The 17862-nt window shown below is 40.8% G+C and overlaps 1 pseudogene; it reads right to left on the bottom strand.

Annotated features, from left to right (window-relative positions):
* Nucleotides 1-5504: 5504 nt before the first annotated feature.
* LOC113578511 lies at nucleotides 5505-13391 on the bottom strand (annotated as a pseudogene).
* Between the last annotated feature and the right edge of the window lie 4471 nt (nucleotides 13392-17862).

Genomic DNA, 17862 nt, shown 5'->3' with positions numbered 1-17862 from the left:
AGTGCCTTTTCTTGGATAGGTGATGTTTGGCGAGTCTTGGGTTAGCTCTGGTCCAGCTGCTTGGATGCTCCAGGCGTGCTCTTTGAATAACCTTGCTTGAGAAGTACAGGTGTATTAGTGAGAGCCTTGTGGGGCTTGCAGGTACAAAGAGCTGTGCATGAACAGCATGTTCCCCCAGGGCTTATATACCCGCATGACAGAAAGAGGGGCTTACTTGTTGATCCCTCTCGAATGGTGTCAGCTACATTGTTGTTGACCTGCCTGTGACTGTCTGGAGGGAATAATTGACAGTTTGTGTGTTGAGGAAATAATTACTTTGCTGGAGATACTTCCTAGAGTTCTAAACCAGCAATGGCGTTAATGTAAACATGAACACTGGTAATGAACCTACAGCTGATGTTTCTTCCAGCCACCTACATACCTGCCTGTACATATACTGCACAGATTACATAATGCCTGGGACAAGATGATGGCTGGCTCAGATTAGAGGGGGAATTAGAAGAATGTTATTCATGATCAAAATTCCAACCCTCTACAGAATGACACCCCTATGGTTCATATATGCATATTCACATACACGGTAGACTGGTTTACTATAGCCAGAGAAAATACTCTACATTATGTCTATAATATCTTTGGGAATACACCCACCTAACAGAAATATCTACAATCACTGGAGACTTTATTAGGTACACCAGTCTTCTAAATGCATACAGTAGCTATTGATCTACAAAATGCTTGCACATCTAAAATAATCTATAAAATATACAATTACAGACTGTAGGCCTCTAGGACTATAGTATCATACATAATTATCAGCCTTCTACATTCATCATTGGTCAGATTAGAACACAACTACTGCATCTTATATTTGTATGATGAACACAACAGCAGTAGCAAAGACATAGTATTGGCATAGAATTAAGTAGCTAGAACAGTTTGTACAGTAATTCTTCATTTATTCCCCAAATACCAAACCTCTTAAGTGTTTAACCTGTTTAGTGTGAGGCAGCATATTTGTTAGATAACAAACACCAAAACAGTACATCAGAGCAAGATCAGGTTAGCATGCCCAGGCCTTAAATACATACTGGTTGTGGGTATGCCCATGTTTGAAGTGGTCAGCACAACTAGAGGCTGCAGGTTTCCACATGCTGATCCACAATTCAGTGACTTCTGCCGGGTCAGCATGTGGCACAATTAGAGTAATCCATAGTGGCTTTCACCTCAACCACTGCAGAGGATTAACTTAAAACAACCCCACCAAACAACCAAACACACAGCAGAGTGTGTGCCCCCTGCCCCCACCATCTGAGAGAGGGCAGCAGCAGGGATGCAGGCTAATGGAATGAGGGCCTGGACCCTCAGACAGGGTGAATTCCTGGGGACGGTGGATTTAGTAGGCAACTAGGCTCTAGTTCAGCTTCAGCCCATTTTTATCTGGCTGTGGCTTATTGTCATTCTGCAGCACAGTGAGCTGGAGAGGAGGAGTTAGTGGTGGAAGTGTTGCTGCACATGGGTACAGTGTCACAGTCTGACTCAATAGCTCTGATCTCAGACAGAGTGCGAGTCAAAGCCCAGTGTGGTCTTTTTGGGCCAACACTATTCTAACAAGTGTAGATGCTAGAAGACTAAGTTCACGCCAATCATATGGATACAAGATCATGAATTTGCAAAAAGGGGGTCAAATGCGACATTAAGCTTGATTTTGTAGACTTTTAGGGAGGGAGACTTTATCCAAAACAGGAACACAGTGACCATGTTAAATGAAGCATGTTTCTTAGGTGAAAGTATATCTTTTTTTAAATAAATAAATAAAAAGATCACTTTTAGTTCAATTCCACTCTACGTTATTGCGCATACATAATTAGTACAGGAATGCATTTAAAAGTGTAATTTCTAAGACTAGTAAGAATAATAACCCCTGGAAACAGGAACTTAGTTTTTCCAATTACCAGAGACATCTTTGCTCTACCATGTTTGTGTACCAAGATGCTTGACAGCCATAGAGGAATGTAAAATCACAGATAAAAGTCAAATTATATATCTGGTGCATTTCTGAATCTAAACTATGGTGGCTGCACACACTGATCCAAATATTCCACTGTATAGGGGAATGACCATACTTTTTACATTCAAAAATAGTGGTCAACATTTTGCCCTGATTGTGGGGAGGGTCCCCTCCCCCCTTTTTCTTCTACTGGGGGGGAAAGCTTGCCCTGATATCCTCATTGGTCATGGAAACGTTTTGCAAAATTATTTAACATCTTAGCCTAAATTACTATACACATGAAGATTGCAAGAAAAACCCACACTACAGAATGCATGTAGATGTACATGCTCTGTTCCTAAAATTCTGACTCATGGATCGCTAGTCCTTAGGAGGTGAACCATTCATGGTCAATAAATAGCAAATGCTGATATAAATGGCCAATCACAGCTCGTCTGTGCATTCAGACACCGATCTCTCTCGTTTCTCGTGGCCAGTGACAAAGTTGAGTAGATCAATGGCCGTCACAACTCCAAACACCATCTGCTTCAGACTTGTGGAGCCATCTGTCAAATCTGAAAGGTAGAGAGCAGTTAGACCACAAACAGTCAGGGGTAAAGAGGATGTGGTTTTTATATCCAGTAGAAATGTAAAGAAACACTTTAACCAAAAATGCTAACATAGCTAACAATTAATGAAAGTTAGCAGAGAACCATTTGGCATGAGCTTAGTGCCATTAATACTAATAATTAATACATTCATGATAATGAAATCAGCTGGCCAGTTAATAAAAGTTTAAACAGGTAGATAAGTCAGATAGAGGTAAAACAGGCACAGAGGAACACAAAGGGTAAAAGCAAAAACCACAACCACAAAACACGCAAATTCAGTAGCTGGTTTTATGCAGAACCAAAAGTAATGAACAGTGTGTGCATATGAGTCAGTGGAAGCCTGTATTAATGCTTGGAGCATGTTTACTGTTCTTACTTGAATAAGGAAGAAATGTTTAAATGAGCAAATTGCATCCTCATGCAGTTCTGGTCTAAGACCATTGTGGATTATAAAACAAACAAGGCTGTCTTAATGGCTCACAGCATTCTCATGAGGAAAGTACAGGCAAACTTAACAGCAGCTTCTCACCAGCATGCCACTGATAGAAAGCACACATTCTGACCCTTAAACTATTGTGTTTGTGAGAAAACAACAACTTTGGGTCACTGATGTTATTGAAATGTGGAGCAATGAGAGTTGAGGAGAGAAGCAAGCATAGGAAGCTTCTATGAGAGGGAGTACTCACACTGAATCTGCTCATGCACCACCAAGCCCAATTCCCTGTTATATGGGCTTAATACATTACTGAGCAAGGCAAATAACAAATACATCATGCAGGTCTTTCCCTGTAATAAAAACCTGGTTGTTGGCTGACTCAAGATCGTGGTATACCTCAAAACTGTTAACATGGCACGCTGAGCAATAGTGCACACAGGTCATTGGATTGAAAGTCTGGAAAATACTGATTGGCCTTACCCATGTTGGGCCAGAAAAAAAACAAGTAATTCATAAAGAACTGGTCCACCTCTGTAAGGAAAACTTGGCCTTAGGCTGGCCCAAGATTTGTATGAGTATATTTTGAAGCTATATGTATTGTTCTACATTAAATACATTATTCAGAGTGCAGTAAAATTGCCACAAATCCTGATTTTGTCCAGCAATATCTACCCTGTAAAATGTCCTTTAAAGGGACAACTTCACTTCTAATTTTTACATTTCAGTTGTGGAGAGAACATGGCAAACTCAAAAACAGTTGTGCTAATTATTTAGGACAGGGTAAATAACTGCAGTAGGACACAGTGTTTGTTTGATTGTTCCATCATTACCATAGGGTCAAGATTTAGCTCTTCCAGCAATAAACACAACAAATCGTCACTTGGATCATTTTGTTTTTATTCCACTGAAGTTCTTGTTAAAACACAAATTAGGCTCTCAAAAAGCAGGAAAAACATAAAAACACTGAGTCAGATTCTCCAATTTTTCAGAAGTAAAGGTTAAAAGAAATTAAGCTATGCTTCAGTAACTGCATTTCTAAAATGAAACTGATGCTATGGAGCTGTCTAAGCCATACCATGTCCTACTGTAAATTTAAACATTTTGAATATTTGCCCTCATAAATCAATCACATATTACAGCCTCTGTTTTGTGTTAAGATGTCATTATCTCTCAACAATCATAAAATTTCAAAAGCAGTGCTATCCCTATATGCTACAGACATTTTGCTATGGATGTAACTTTGCTTTGAAAAGTTCTGGGGATAGGAATTGCATTCAATTCAGCAAATCTCCAAATGTATGTTCCCTTTATGAAACCAAAAAGAATCAGTTTAAAAATTTCCTCTTTGATTAATTTACCTATGTGCACTATTGCTCAATCTACCATGTTGTCAATTAGTTCTGTGAGATTTGATGTATGAAATGATGAGAGGCCAGCCTAAGACCAGGATTTTCTTATAGGACAGAACCTCTTCTCTTTGGTTAACTCCTTATTTCACTGGTCCAAGGTCATTAAAATTAAATCCACAGAATTTATCTGCAATTTTTCATTTGGTGTTGTGCACCATTAGTCAATGAGCCATGTTTCCAGTTAGATTCAGGTGTAAAATGATCGTGGGCCAGCCTGAAACCAGATTTATCTTACTATGGTTGACCAGTTCTGAATGATGGATTTGTTATTTCTCAGTATGTCTCTGAATTTACCCAAATTGAATCCAGTACCTGTGTTGAGCACTGCTCATTGTGCCATGTTGCCAATTAGATTTGAGGTGTAAAATGATTTTGGGCCAGGCTAATGTCATCTTTTTTTTTTTAATGGATAGAACTCATTATTTATCTGGCCCAAGATCACAAAATCTATCAAAATTGATCTGGAATGTCTTCTTTTTCCATTTGTCAATGAGCCATTTTGCCAGTTCAGTTTGAGGTATAACGATCTTGGACCAGCCTAAAATAGCTTTTTCTTACAAAGTTAGGCCCTCATTGGAGGGAATTTGGCTTTCAGTATGTGTCTGAAATTCCACCTTTGTATTCCTTTACCCATGTGCACAATGTGTCATGTTGCCTGTTGTGATTCAAAATATCACAATGGGCTTTACTCACACAAGTTCTCCTCACACAAAGAGAATTGTTCCCTATTGGAAATACCCAGCTAGCTTGTAGTTATTTAAACTCTCAAACCTCAATTTGTGTACTATCACCAATGACAGACTGAATTCCAACACTGCTTACACCACCCACCCTAAGAAATTATATGAGTAGTGCAAGATGAAATGATTGGTGGGGGGGAATGACATCTGCCTGTCCAAACCTAAAAACCTACACCTATGACCATCACTGAATGTGTCATGTTCTCAATTAGTTTTAATGTATAAAATCACCAAGAGCCAGATTAAAAATAGATTTTGCTTACAGCCTAAACAATTAGCATATTGAAATAGCAAACAATTGGAATTAACTGACAAATATTTCACTAAATAAATTGCATTTTAATCAAATTTTTACATTTGCATACATGCATTGTGAATACTCCCTTTATGCAAAGGGGGGTGGGGGGGTTTTGTCCCTTTTTTTTCTACTGGGGGGCAGGCACTCCCTCATTTCCCCAATCAAAACAAGCCCTGGACTTGGAAAATGTTTGCAACATTATTTAAAACATTAGCCTAAATTACCAAACATAGCAAAAAGAAAAACTTCCAATATAGAATGTCTATATATTTATATGCTCAATTCACAGTAACAATTTTGACTCATGGCCCCCTAGTCCTTAGGAGGTGAACCATTCATGGTCAGACATCATTATTGGTTATAGATAGCAAATGCTGATATAAATGGCCAATCACAGCTCGTCTGTGCATTCAGACACCGATCTCTCTCGTTTCTCGTGGCCAGTGACAAAGTTGAGTAGATCAATGGCCGTCACAACTCCAAACACCATCTGCTTCAGACTTGTGGAGCCATCTGTCAAATCTGAAAGGTAGAGAGCAGTTAGACCACAAACAGTCAGGGGTAAAGAGGATGTGGTTTTTATATCCAGTAGAAATGTAAAGAAACACTTTAACCAAAAATGCTAACATAGCTAACTTTCATTAATTGGTAGCTGAGAGCCATTTGGCATGAGCTTATTAGTGCCATTATTAACTGGCCAGCTGTTTTCCCATTATTAAAAGGTATTAAAGTATTTTTAAAGTTTGCTGAGCTTGGCAACTGAGTTGCAGATGTTTGCAGTTCAACGGTTCAACTGCCAACCTGAGCTTCCAATATTTCGCTGTATATCAGGTACACAAGTTAGTTGATATTGAGGAAAAATGCACACAGAGGAACAGGAAGAGTAAAAGCAAAAACAAACAACAACAAAAATGTAAACATAGTAGCTGGTTGTATGCAGAACCAGAGATATACAGTGATGTCTGTCTGTGAGTCATTTGAAATAGCCTGTATGACTTGAACAGAATGTCTGGAGCACCTTTTCTGTGTTTACTTGAGTAAGGAACATATGTTTAAATGAGCAAGATGGCTTCCACATGCAGTTTTGATGTAAGAACTTTGTGGATTATACACCAGACAAGACTAACTGTCTCAATAGCTCATGGCATTTCAAGAGGAAAGTCCAATCAAAGCTAACAGTAGCATCTGACTACCATGACACTGGCAGAAAAAAATAGTTTCAGACCCTGCAGAACTATTGTGTTTATATGTTAAAATTACAACCTTGGGACACCAATGTTACTGAAATGTGGAGCAATGAGAACTGAGGAGAGAAGCAAGCATAGGAAGCTTCTATGAGAGGGAGTACTCACACTGAATCTGCTCATGCACCACCAGGGCAAAGTGGTCTGTCTCCAGGATCCGGGAGAGCTTCCCCAGGTTGTCAGTCAAATGAACCTGAGGGAAACGACTAGTCAGCCACTGTATGGTGCCTCCTTTTTCTGGAGAGCATCAAGTATAAATGTAACATTGTCCTTCAGCCAATGGAAGGATGTGCTGCCCACCTGCTTGAACTGCTTGTAGAGCACTTTGCTCACAGGGTCAGAGGGCTTGACCTTTCCAGCAAGCACTGAGGCTAGCATGTTCCCAAGGGTCACCATACCAAGAATCAACCTAAAGGAAAATAAAATGGTTTGGGCTTAGCACTGATTATGCTAAAGATTCAATTATGTGAGCAATTGTTGAAGCTACCAACGATGCGTCTGGTTGTGACTACAAATTCTTCATATGTTACACATTACAATGGAGAAGGCTCAGAGCATTTTAGTTTTGGTGAGTGAGAGAGGGAGACAGAGACCCACCCAGCCTCATCAACCACTGGGGCTTGGTCAAAGCCCTTTTCCTTCAGGATTTTGATCATTTTCTGACAGGTGACTGTGGGCAACTACAGTGAGAGGAGCAGAGAGGTTCAAGCTCTGCAACTTAAGATTCCACCACCTGAGTGAGAGATGAAACCCAAAACTGTTCAAAGTGATTTTGCCATTACCTATGATTACATGACACGGCAATAAATAATTGGACAGTGTCAATTTGTTGTATTCCAGCAAATTAATATGAAACTGAATATGGACTGCCTGTATATACAGTAACTGCTGCATATGAAGAGTTCTTACCAGGGCTTGTTAACCATGAACTCTTCTACTGTGAGAAAGCCTTTTTGGAACATCCATTTATCATTCAAAAACTTGGACCTGCAGAAGAAGAAAAATGTTGCATTCATAACATAACCATAGAAGTGTGCCCTTAGCACAGTGAGTCAAACAGAACTAACTCATGAATTTCTACTTTACGAGACCCACTTGGTTTTGGAATTTGGAACACCATCCTTAACCAAGCCCTGCCTTCCCCCTCAGGCCCTCCCCCTGGTTTCTCCTCACATGTAGTTGCGGATGGAGTCAGGGAGGATGACCACGCAGCGCTGACCCTCCTTCAGCTCTTTGGCCTCCTTCACTGCTGCCGCCATAGCACTGCCCGAGCTGCCACCTACCAGGCAAGAAGGTTATACTGAAGTGAGAAAGGCTGATGCGAGATGGAAATTGAACCAATAAAGACTGAAGGGAAAGGCTGATCTTGAAGCAAGAGACTGAACCCAGAAATTGAAGCAAGAAATTAAAGATTAAGAGACATTTAAATGCAATTTTCTTTCTGGAGTACACAGCTCACAGAAAGCACATTAGGTAGTTAGTTAACTGTGGCTAGAGATGTACTATGCTACCACAGCTATAGCAGAATGAAATGTGCAGTTATTGAAAATGATTCCAATGAGTCTGTAGCCATACCACACAGCAGTCCTTCTTCTCTGATGAGCATGCGTGCAATAGCAAAGGTCTCATCACTGGCCTTGTACCAGTGGTCCACCACCTTACAAGAAAACACACAGTTTTGGGATGGCATGGCAACATGAGAAGGGGGGGGGGGGGGGGGGTTGGCATGGAAACATAGGAAGTGATGGGGTTTTATACTTGGCAAGCTTGGACACAAAGTTAAACAAAATCACCAGTCACTTTATAATAAACATCTACTTTACACCTACACTGTGGAGTCATTAGCCACATTTCACAGGTACCATTTGTACATGTACGGTTATAGTTATGCATGTATAACTTATTCAACCACCCTCTCTATCCCTGGTCAGTTTCTGGGGTATTTACATGACCTTGGAGATTCATCTAGGCTTGTAGACTCATGGACAGGGTGTTCTTAATAAAAAGATACTGTTTATAATGCAGTCTCTTGTGAATGCATGTTTATCTAAGCTTTTCAATGGTCTACAGCATTATGGCACTTTACCTAGAAATTGTTTTCTGCACGTTTTAAAAGATTTAAAAGCAAAGGAAATTTAATATGGAGAAGAGATTCATGAAGGGACAACAGTACACATTTTCTAACCCTAGGAACACAGATGTTTCAAGATAATGGCCATTACATAACTAGGTACAGGCCACAGTGATTTAGGTCAGGCTGGATAAAAGATTCAACTCTGTACCTACACTGTCATCTACTGGGGATTCAACAAACTAAAAAATTTAACGAAATGGAAACAGTAACAGCAAGTCATTTGCCACCAAAAAGTATCCAATAATATTTATGAAAATGATTATTTAAAAGTTATAAAGTGCAGCTCACATGAGATGATAAATTGCTTTATAGATTTTGCTCCATAAAGAGTTCCTCACATGGAGGTGGCCATGTTTAAAATAGATTTGATACAGAATCCAAAACATCCAGGCTGCTAGAAGTACAACTGCAAAAAGATGGCTCATTTATTGCTGTGTTTTTAAACCAGTTTTCTCCCAGGTGTCAATCAACTCCAATCCCAGTCACTAGCTAAATAACCCTGCCCCCATTGCACGATGCCATCAAGTCAGGTAGGTGAAAGCCATCAGATGCTTCTTCTGAGACGTGTGTGGCCAGACACTGCATCTTTTTGAACTGTCACCAGCCATCCAACGATGGCTGAAGGTACTTGCTGGAGAGCAACATGTGCCTAGTTTGAAGTCATGTTGGGAGGTGGGATGGAAGAGGAGGCCATCCAAGCCCCCCCCCCCCCACTGAAGAGCAAGACCAATAAAGCCCTCTTGGCCTCAGTGAGGGATGGGTCTGGCATCACCGAGAACTCAAATTGGATTCAGCAAACCCTAGCTTGGAAGCCTACAGAATAGAGGATGAATTTAGAACGTGTGTATGTCCACATGTCTGTTCACCGATTTGTCGAGCACAGTGGGGATGAAATCATAGCCAATGCTTTCCACCTCGTACTGTGTCTTCTCTGTGTGGTTCAGCTCCTCTGCCTTGGCCAGGGTGGAGCCTTCAGGGTCCACACCAATGAACTGATGCACAATGGTAATACTGCATTATAATCTTTATGTTAAAGTGTGCCTCCTTTCTGTGTAGTTTATTAGCATTGTGTGGGCTAGCATTGTTTAGCAAGCTACATCACATGTGAAGGAATAATGGATTGGTGTTTGCTTGTTAGTGATTCAAAATTCAGCCCTTGTGTCATTTTTGGTGCATTTTATGAGACAAGAGGTGATGTATGAAAATCTATGCTTTCTGTCTATGGCATATTACATGCATGAAATGCAGTACATGCAAAAATACCATTTATTAATGACAGCACTCATTTCCTCTGACCAAAAAAAAAAAAACCAAACAAAGAAAAAACCGCAAGTGTCCGCTGGCATGCGATTTCAAGTAAGCAAATCCAGGCATTAGCCTTCACCTTAACATTGGGGCATTTCTCTTTCAGCTTGCAGGCAATGCCAGTGATGGTGCCCCCTGTCCCAGCTCCTGCTACAAGCATGTCCACTTTACCTGCAAAGACACAGTGGCCTCAGACATGTGTGGAGCACCAATGAACTGTTACTAATTAAGGATAATGGAGAATTCCATTAAATGAATCCAAAGGTGACTAGGGATGTCAGTCAGTAGGCCTGATGCAGGGAGTCCTTTGAGAAGAGTAAGTTTAGAGAGCGCTCAAACCATCACACTGTTCCAGTATCTCCTCTGCCGTGGTGTCGTAGTGAGCCAGTGGGTTGCTGGGATTACGGTACTGGTCCAGAACATGCGAGTTGGGGATCTCATTCTTCAGGCTCCATGCCACACCCACATGGGACTCAGGTGAATCAAAACATGCGCTGGTGGGTGTGCGCACAAATACATCCACCTTGATGCAAGATGTGCTTGACGCTTAGTCCATTTCCACATTAGATATTCATTATCAATCACCGTGTGTCATTATATGGGTAGTCTTTCAATAGTAATAACGGATTATAACTTTTTACCTTTTCCACGCTCATTTTCTCAGGCATCACAATGATGCAGCGGTAACCCTTTACAATAGCAGCTAGAGCGAGGCCAATACCTAACATAAAATAAAGTTACAAGCTGAGCCATTACACCTCCACCACCCAAAAAACTGCACACGCACATCATTACCAGTGTTTCCGGAGGTGGGCTCTATGATTGTGTCTCCAGGCTTGAGAATGCCTGCCCTCTCTGCATCCTCCACCATACGCAGACTAATTCTGTCCTTCACACTGCCACCAGCATTAAAGAACTCGCACTTCACCACTGAATGCACCCACACAAACACATAGCACGCAATGAGCAATAATAAAAATAAGAGAATTGAGAAATAAAAGCATCTAATCATTTACCTAAAATACAATTAAATAAAATGTTTACATTTTAAGTAAACTAGTTATTTAAATACATTTATACTTAAATTTTGACTGGCAGTACTGATTTCTTACTCACACAGCTCACACTTGAGGCCAAAGATCTTGGTGATCTTGTTGATACGGACCATTGGGGTGTGTCCAATCTGTCCCAGGATGTTGGGCAGGATGCTCGGAATGCTTGGTCTTTAAAAAGGTGTGGAAAGTTATGTTCAGTGTTACTGGAGTGAGGTTGTGCATGCGTGAGTGAATATAAAAGGATTCTACTGGTGTACCATGAGCCAATACAATGCATTTATACATAGAATACACATGAATAAAAGTATAATTATATTATTAAATAGAATATTTAAAAAGTTTAACATGTATAAAATCTCTAGGGAGGCTCGTCTTGGGTCACCTCAGGACACGTGGGACATTGGACCCCTTACACTTTGTCTATGGGCTGCATGTGTGCATTGAGGTTACCGTGATCTACCTGCTATACAGAATCTACTCACAGCTGGAAACAGCAGGGAGCTCTAGTGCCTTCAACAACAGCCAGCCCTTCCTACTGAGGGAGATGATGAGTGCAACAAAGGTGCATTCTGTCCCAATATCCTGAGCCACCAAATCTGCAGGCCCCAGTATGTGTGGCTACAGGACCATGTGTCAAAGTGGACTGTAAGCAGCACAGGTGCTCCACAGGGGACTGTCCTGGTTCCCTTTCTGTTCACTTTTTACACCTCCAGTTTTATATATGACTGAGATGCGTCACCTACAATAATGGTGTCATCCAAGAACTTTTGAGGGAGGACTTCAGAAAAATTGGGTCTCCTTTTGCTCCATCCAGGGTGAACACTGAGCTGGTCAACAACAAGTACCTGGTTGTTTATCTGTATGAGAAGTGGGGATGGCAAGTGAATCTAGAGGAACTGTACAAGAAAGGCCAGAGCCAACTACTTCCTGAGAAGACTGAAATCCGTGGGGGTGAGGGGTCACCTGCTGAGAACTTTCTATGGGTCTGTAGAGTCAAGTGCCATCTTTTTTTCTTGTGTTCTTGGGCAGCATTATTATAGCAAAGGACACCATCAGACTGAATAAGATCAGTAGAAAGGCTGGAGACAGTGGTGGAGAGAGGTTGCTGGCAAAGGTGTCAGATCATGAACCCTCTCACCCACTACACAAAACACTACAGGGACAAGGGAGGCCACTGAGCAGCAGACTGCTCCAGCCCTGCTGCAGGAAGCAACACTTTCACAAGTCTTTTCTCCCTGCAACCATCAGAATGCGCAACTCTGCACTCCAATTCATCAATTTCTCAGGCACTATTGCGCATCTATGCATCATCTGTGCTGCACTTTAGTGCTCATTCTGCATGGTTATGCTCTTTTGCAGATTACTGTATTTTATAGAAATACAATACTGTATCACTAACTGTAGCAGCAAATGTGGCCTTAATTGTAACAGCAGCTGTAGTTGCAATCTTTACATATGACCAACACCTAAACAGTATTCTTTGAACTTTAGCATAGCTATTAGTTGTTTCTGTATGCGCGCGTGCGCACATGTAAATATTTTATATTGCATTTCTCACTAAACAATTTTTGCATTTTATGGTTTCATTTTATCTACCTTACTACTATGCATTCTATGTTTAACTTGCATGTATGCTGCTAGAACATTTTCCTTTTGGGGATTAATAGTGTTTTCCACTAACTATGCCAGGATTATGCAATGTTTTATTTTTTCCTCAGATGCTCAATTATTTTTCTGAGACTCACCCCCACGTTTCCTCAATATCTGTTAAAGCTTTTCAAATGTTCCTCAACCACTACTTTTTGTATGTTCATATTAAAAAATTGCCAAGCGCTAATCTGAAGTAGAAATGTAAACATGTTGAAAGCTAGGAACCACTCACCTGGGAGGATGCCAGTGGGGGGACTCAGCAGGTGGGACCCCCAGGCTCCAGGTACACTTACTGGGGAGATCAGGGCGGATCCACTTCCTCTCAGTGGCCCCTTTCTCACTACTCGGCTGGACTGCGCCTTCTGCATCATTGGTTACTTGGTCTTTCTCTGAGCTTTCCTGGCCATTTAACTGGAATATTCCATCATCGATTTCATCATTGCTAGCACTCTTCTTGCCAGAAAATGGGCAGAGAGGGCTGGAGATGGCATTCTCTTTGGTAGAGGGCACCGACAGCATTCCTCACTGGACAGAAACAAAAGGGTGGGACCACTTCTAATAACATGTACAAGGTCTCAAACTCCTCCATTTCAGAGATCAAATTTTACTCCTTGCTTCTTGTCAGGGGTCACTCTACAACTGCACATCCTTAGCTTGCTACCTCCTCTGAGCACTAGCACCTGTCAATCAGTCAAGTTCAGGATGCCCGAGTTTACGAGTTACACCTTTGAGGCACAAAATGACATCAAGCCTGTTCATGAGGAAAAAGATTGTTTCTTATACTATATGTGCCACACACAGCAAATAAACAAGACTTGGAGTAACCTGCATCTTTTAGGATAGATGGGGAATTTAATTGTGAAATGTTTAAATATACATGCCAAACAGCTGCATCTGGGGAAGCAAATTGAGCCATTGCTTAAGATGTTGACAGGAGTGTGAAACATTGAAACTGTGCTCTAGTAAAAGTCATATGGGTAGCCTACTGCATCACAATGTTACATATTTCAAAAGTAGTCTACTTAACAGAAAACAGTTTAAAATTTTAGTGAACCAACAGTGTTGACCATTATTGCCATTGAATAAAGCAGTCTTTCCTGGAGATATACCTTTCTGAAGAAAAGAATAAATAGCTCAAGAAGCAGAGTTGGTGAATGTCGTTCCATGGCATCGCTCCGCGAACTCTTTGTACCTTTACACAAAACACTTGATTAGGCTACGCATGCGTTATCAAGGGCACTATAATTATAACACGAAACTAAACAGGTGTGGAAGCGGGAGAGTGTTGGCTCATCACAGTAAAGGAAAGAATCAGTGTCCCTTAGCCTTTTAGTCGAAACCAACACACCATGTTTTGAGAGCATGTTTGGTCAGTTGGAACACAGATTATCATTGGTTTAGACTTAATCTACACCTTTTTTAAAATACATAATAATAATAATAATAATAATAATAATAATAAAGGCCCGTGACATTTTTCTCTTTCCCTCTTGCCAATCACGCGACTTCTCATACATTGTAATTTGTATTATTTTTAATAAAACACGCAGCCAAATTCCCATCAATGAAAAATGTAACTGCCCAGTTATGCAGTTCATCACCACATCACACATGCAACTCCCCTCAAATTTATTACAAATGCTTGCCTTTTACTTGTATTTACATTTTTTTTTTTTTTAATAGCAACACCATGTAAAAGTCTGAGAGTAGGCTACTCGTACCTTCATTCAAATAGTTTCCTTTTACATTACAATATCTGAACAATTCTCACAATAGCAATAGCTCGATATACTTCCCCCTCGCTTGATGTTTGACCAATGTATTAAAACAAAAATACCATAATCTCCCGTGTATCCTGAAAGAAAGATGCAGATGAGTGAATTTTTGTTCACGCCACGAGGCACTTGTTCAGCAGTTTAAGAAACGATGGGTGTCCCTCATTAACAGACTTAGTGACAGTCCCCTAAACTTGGGGATCCTGAATTTGACCGAATTCACCACTGCTCCTTTACATTTGTCCTTCGACCTCCCGACATCATGACTGGGATTGGTCGAATGCGGCAGACTTCCAGTTTGTGCCATTTGTTTATGGCAATTACATTTTTACATCAGCTGCAGACATACTGAGAATTGCATATAAACACACTAGTGTTTCACATATAATGACGTAAATGTTTTGCATGTTTTACAGGATTTCGTCTTGCTAAGCAATGCTATCTTAGACCTGTACTCAACACAGATGGAAAGAATTATTTTAACTGGAGGGCGTTGCGGGAAAATAATTGAGCTCGCAGGCTGTCCATTAGCATTTCACATTTTAAAAGTTCGTCTTGTAGACGTTATGAAAATTCGGACGAATTCTTGTTCATGAAAAACGTGAAATTGCCTTTTTTTTAATTTATTTCCAAGTCAGTGCATGAATCAAAGATAAGGGACCATTGTTCCATTTTATTATTGGAAACGGAAAACCAATTAACAAAAAGGTACACGGCACTGGCTTGCACCCAGAGCTTAGCGTGTAAATGTGAAGTAGATCTTACGTTTCGGGGTCAGTGAAGGGGTGTATAATTAGTCGGTTCTGGTGAGATGATGGGGAACTAACCCTAGGTTTGCGGTTGGCCAAATTAAAACTAATCCCAATTCTACAAACGAAAAAAAAAGAAGAAAATGGATGACGGTAGTGAAGAGCAAATTAAACGAGTTTAGACAAACACACTGGGTAATAAAGGGAAATAAAGCAACTGGAACACAAGAGCATAATGAGGCATTGCTACTTAGGTTAGGTGATCATTTATCTTTTAGGCCATACTAGGTGGGAACGTTATCACACCAAATTTCACCAAATGCGGGGGGGGGCACTTAAAGCAAACCACATATAGGGAAACAGTTACATTTCTCATTACGAGATTCACTACTTAGAAAATATGATTATGCTTCATGAATTATTTTCTGTACTTCCTGTTGGTGCCTTTTAGACTCCATTTTTGTGGATCTCCGCCTGCTCCAAGTTATGACTTTTTACCGCGTTTTCAAGGTTGTACTCAATACCTGCATATAGATCCATCTAATCTGACTATCCCCATCATTACAGAATGCGTTGCCCACCCAGGATACAGCAGCTCTTCCAGAATTGCAGTCTGCTGCAATAGCTCAAGAGAAGCTGAAAGACCCAGCACCAACAACTGTTTCTTGAATGAAATAGTAAACAAGTTAGTCCATCTTTTGCATCATAATGGTCATGTTCTCTGGTCATGTTCTTAATCCCAATCCTGTTCCTGTGCCCCTACAGCTATTGAAAATACAGCCCACACTGTTCCTCTAGCTATACCAGACATGTGATGGTTCTGTGGGACTGTGCCGTGTCCCCCTGCTTGCATTTGCATCAGCATTCCTCTCTGGTGGTCACTTTTGTCCTCTCACATTGAGATGTGACTAAACTGAGATATCTACATAAACCAGTGGGTCATGGTCTACGCAGATATCTTAATTTAGTCAAATTTTTAATCCCCCAATATGTATCCCATATCAGGCAGGTCCTACAACATCTTGCTTATGACATTTGCATTTCTCCAATTTCACATAAGGACACCATACTGTTTGTGGGATAAGTCAGCCAAAATGGGTGCAAACTTAAAAAAAAACAAAACAAAAAAAACAAAACAAAACAAAAGCTCCATCACCCAAAGCAAAGATGGTACAAGAATTACAATGTTTTCTTGTGTCTACAAATTTACACAGGCATTTTATTTGTGGATTCTGTTGCAACACTCCATGAAGACACTTGCAGATAGGTTTGAGGTTTTAATAGACTTGTGACAGATAATACTGCCAATTCTTCCCACAGAATGTTTCTAAGTCTTTACAGGATTGATTAATGAACCACAGGTGAGGCTGAGTAGAATTCTAAGGATGACAGGAAACCTATGCATTCTGTAGTTGCCCATAGTACTCTGTGGTTCAGAGGACTGCATGACATCTGTTAGACTGCTGCACCACTGACCTCCCTGCTTAAAGGAAAACCCAAAGCCCTCCATTGGAACTACCTGGCTCTTGATGGTTTTGAGACACTCAAGGACTGGGTTACCACAGCCCCCTTTTGAGTCATCCTGATCCCACACTGCCTTTTGTGGTGGAGGCAAGTGACCCAGTGACACTGGGACTGTTCCCTCCCAGTTTCATGGCATTCTCCCCAAACTGCACCCATTTGCTTTCTTTTCTAAGAATCAGTGGCAATTTTGTAATTATGATATGTTCAACTGAATTGTTGGCCATAAAAGCAAAGGATCCTGGGTAGGATTCAGTGCAAGATTCTCTCCACCAGGCTCAGGACCCTATAGAAAAACAAGCTTTAGGATAAGGTCAAGAGAGGTCTTCTCTTGGAATGTAGTGGCAACAAGTTCCAACTGGTGTGGGTATTGAATACCAGTTTACACATATTGACTAAGGTATGGTTCGGATGCACTGGTAGCAAATGCAAAACACCAATGTAAAAGAAAGTGGGGTGAATACACAAACAATTCTGACAAGTGTATAAGAGTGTAATGAGGGGAGTAGTCCCCATTAAAAAGGGGCTAGCAGACCCCTGGGCACTGTTCTCCAAGGCCCGACATGTCCACACCTGACACTGCGTGGGTGGATGAGTCACTTGAGTCCTTTCCAGGGACTGTCAGTTGGGAGGCAGCGTGACCTTTATGTACCAGGTGCCAGAGGGTGCCTACTCTGTCAGTCAACGATACGTTACCTGATTTGTTATCTATTTGTTAACTTGTTTGAGTCTTCAACAGAAATGCTTGGTAAAAATGAAACCACTTATGCTTCCTTCCTTTTATTGCTTGTTCTTCACCCATGACAATCCCTTGATGTGACTGGAGATTTTGTATGCTATTCAAACAAAGTAGTGCAGTGGTATGCTATGACTCTTGAAATCACAAAGGGGGAAAATGGCTTCCTTTTGTTTTCAAATTGTGGCATTTTACTCATCCCTGTATGA

This window comes from Electrophorus electricus, chromosome 16, assembly GCF_013358815.1.
Source record: "Electrophorus electricus isolate fEleEle1 chromosome 16, fEleEle1.pri, whole genome shotgun sequence".
Taxonomy (NCBI): Eukaryota; Metazoa; Chordata; class Actinopteri; order Gymnotiformes; family Gymnotidae; genus Electrophorus; species Electrophorus electricus.
This window is presented reverse-complemented; position numbering and strand designations above follow the sequence as displayed.